This window comes from Ixodes scapularis, unplaced genomic scaffold (assembly GCF_016920785.2).
Source record: "Ixodes scapularis isolate PalLabHiFi unplaced genomic scaffold, ASM1692078v2 PGA_scaffold2__306_contigs__length_199485367, whole genome shotgun sequence".
NCBI lineage: Eukaryota > Metazoa > Arthropoda > Arachnida > Ixodida > Ixodidae > Ixodes > Ixodes scapularis.
Window position 1 is genome coordinate 8839715 of NW_024609857.1, and position 3639 is coordinate 8843353.

The window sequence follows — 3639 nt, forward strand, 5'->3', positions numbered from 1 at the left end:
AGTTGTTTTAAAATGCTCGCGCAATGTGGGGTAACCCTTCAACACAAAGTATTAAAATTAACCCCACTCCACATTCTTGGCTCACAGTACATTAGCATAGAGTGAATTGCCCACCACAAGCATCAATATGGTAAAACGCCGAGTTTTTAAAGGTGAATATATTGCCTCGTGCAACTACTTGAGCCAGCAGCGTGCTCGACTCCCACACCACTGGCTTGGGTTTGAGAATCCCGTAGAAAAGCTCAACGAAAAACCAGCGGATGCAAAGAAAAAAAAAAAGCTGAGAAAAAACAATTCGGTGAGTTTTTCTCCGCATTCCCTCAAAGGCAGGAAAGCTTTTCTCCGCATCTGCCTGTTTTGCGTTGAGCTTCACTCCGGTGACCTTTATTCCGCCGCCCTGGGTTTGATCCCGCCAGCGCTTGTCCTTTTTATCTCTCCTTAGTTTTCATGGCTGTAATAATGCAGATGATTCGAGGATTTTGTTTGTTCGAGCTCGGAAACTTCTGAGTACCTACGCGCTTACAAAACGAGCTTCGTATAGCTGCTTGAGTCAGTCGTCTTTCCGTCGCCAACAAAGTCTTTGTTACTTTATGTTTCTAGGCACAACTTCACTTCCTTAAAAGTTCATTTTAAGTTTTATTAGTCAAGTTTGTGTTTTCATTCGTGACTTTTTAATGGAGTTGCAAGGTAACACAATTTATGCTCGCGATGCGTACCACCTGCGAACGCGATAACTCCGAAGACGACTACCAAGAAGGTGACGTCCCCAAAAAAAATTCGAGGATGACTCAGACTGTGACATCAACGACGTCCTCAAGAATGGCCTCGAAAACGACCCGGACTAAGAACTCGAGAAATCCCCTGGCTACGACGTCGACGATAACATGATGACGACTTTGGTGACGACGACGACGACGATGAAACGGGCAATGATTCCAAAGACAAACCCCCGCTACGACATCAACAACCATCGCGAAAACGACCTCGACAACAAAGAGTGTCTTCGACCTTGAGGACGAGACTGACGACGACATTGACAATAACATAGGCGGCGACACGAACGGCGACTTCGACGACGGTTCCCACTATGACTTCGACGGCAACCCTGACAACGACTTCAACGGCGACACAAGAACGCCCGGACGATGACTTCAACGACAACCCCGACAACAACCTTGACGACGACCACCTTGATGTTGAACCCAATGACGGTACCGACGTCGAGTGTGTTGTCAAGCACAAAGGCGAACAGGACGACAACGCTTGGTTCGTCCCCCAACGAGTGGAGGAAGTCCGCCAGCTCGGCCGCGTTTTGATTCAAGCCGCACAACTTGCAGACGATGGCCGGTACAATCTTTGTCGCCACGACGCCCAGTTCCAGCCCGGCTACCAAGTGTGAATTTGACCGTTGCCCGACGGAACATGAACAATTGTCACGCCGCCCCCTGCGACCTGAAAGTGATTCACGCCGTCCTACTCGAGCTGAAGTATGCTCGATAGGACTGAAAATTTGTGTTTAAGGTGAATCAGCAGTTTCCCCTTCTCTTGTTTTGCGTTGTCAATTTCATTTTCTGTTGCATTCTGACGATGCATTTTTTTTTCAAGAGGGAAGTAATGCCATGTGCGAATAGCTGAGTCAGCAACGTGCGTGACTCCCCCGCCCCTGGCTGGGGTTTGATCCCCGCCAGCGTTTGCCCTTTTTATCTCTCTTTTGTTTGCATGACTGGAATGGTCCAGATGACTCGAGAATTCCTTTGTTTGTTCGAGCTCGGAAACTTCTAGATACCAACTCGCTTGAGCTTCGCATGGCTGCTTGAGTTAGTCATCCTTCTGTTGCCATCAAAGTAACTTTGTGTTTCTCGGCACAAGTTCGCGGCATTAAAAGTTCATTTTAAGTTTTATTCACCAAGTTTATGTTTTTATTCTTGACAATATCGACAAATGAAACCTTATTTCGGCTTGCTGTCCTTCCATCATGGTGTTCAAATTCTTACGTTGCCATTTGTTAGGATGAATGAAAAAAAAATTGTGTTTGATCTAACTAAATATGGTAATTAGCAAAATACAAATGTAGCGTATATGTGAAGATACGTTTCATTCTCAAACTTAACGGGAACCGGTTCTTTCTCACAGATAGAACTTGTAACGGGAACAAGTTCCAAAAATCAAAAGGAACAAAAAACGAGCTTTCATTCTTTTTTTTTTTTTCAAGAACATGTGCGACACTGGTCTGTATCGCGGTATCTTTTGTACGTTTAGCAGTTGCACGAATAAATGTATCGAGCGCAAATCACTATTTCCGAGAGTATAAAAGTTAGAAAACAAATCGCGCGTTTACTCACATAAAGTAGAAGTGTTGTCATTAGGCCCCTCTCCATTCTAGTCCAGGCTCTGTATTGGCTAGTGATCAACGCAAAAGCGAGGTTAACCCGAAAGACATTAACCCAGTTGTGGCGCGCGTTTGCAGAAGATCGCGCCACCAGCTGCTAGAGCAAACGAACGACCTTGCATGTGGGAATGATTTCTCGCAAGTTAAAAAATTATGTCCTGTTTCAGTCTAGTTGGGAATCAACGTTGGAAGTTTTTTTTTTAATTTATTTGATTTATAGTTGCGATTCACCGCTGTCGAATTTGAAGGTTGTAATTTTACCCAAACAGAAGGAGTTTAAATTGGGTCGTTGTTGGCTCCATGCCCTGTCCGAGATTTATCTAGCTTTGTTGAATTTGGGCCGTGTGGCAGTTGGTACAGTCTTCCCCAAAGGGGATAGTGTTAATTCAAAGGTACGTCGACGGAATTTTGATATGTTCAGAGGTAGAGGGATTCCTTCCCTATGTCAAAGGTGTCATAGAGAAGGCGGCACTTGAGTCGATTTTCAGTTGCGAGTAACCGTTTAGAGAAGTGTTGCAGCTCTTGGAGTTGAGACTGAGCACGTTAGACGGGCTCTGCGTGGAATACAGTAAGCTTGCGGCGAACCTTTTATTACCTTTCCAGAGGTGCGACTTAAAGTTAGTTAAGCGAGGGGTGGAGGGGTAGTTAAGCGAGGGGTACTACAGACTACAAGCTGAACGGGCTAATGCCATTTTCAGGGGACATTCGAGGTTGTTTGAAAAGGCGCAGGGATGCCCCCGTATAATGCCAGGTTGGTGCTGTCTGTGGAATTTGAATGGCCCGTGTGTTCCCCTATGTGTGACAAACAAAGCGCCATTTTAATGAAAGATTACTCTAGTACAGGAGGGCTGTCAAGAATAATGAAACCAACTCGGAAAAATCAAGGCACGTAGAAGAGCGCAATAATTGTTTGCCGGTGTAGGAGGACACTATTGTACCGAGTAAAAAAGAAAAAAATTACAAAAAAACGTTTTAAAAGAAACTATTAAGGCTGGCTCTGTGGGGAATTGTATAGCCAGCAATCAATCGCACCGGATGCGGCGTCGCGGAGGTTTTTACTTTTGTAAGGGGTGGAGAGGGAGAAAGGGGAGACATTGTATATAACTGTTTTCTTTTTGTTTTAGTGTACGGTTTTGTTAGAGACGTCCGAGTCATGTACCATTGTCTTTATTGAGGTTACCTGCATCGCCTTGGAGGCATTATTGCAGGGAGAGGTTTACAAAGAACAGTTCAGCTGAAAACACAGATGG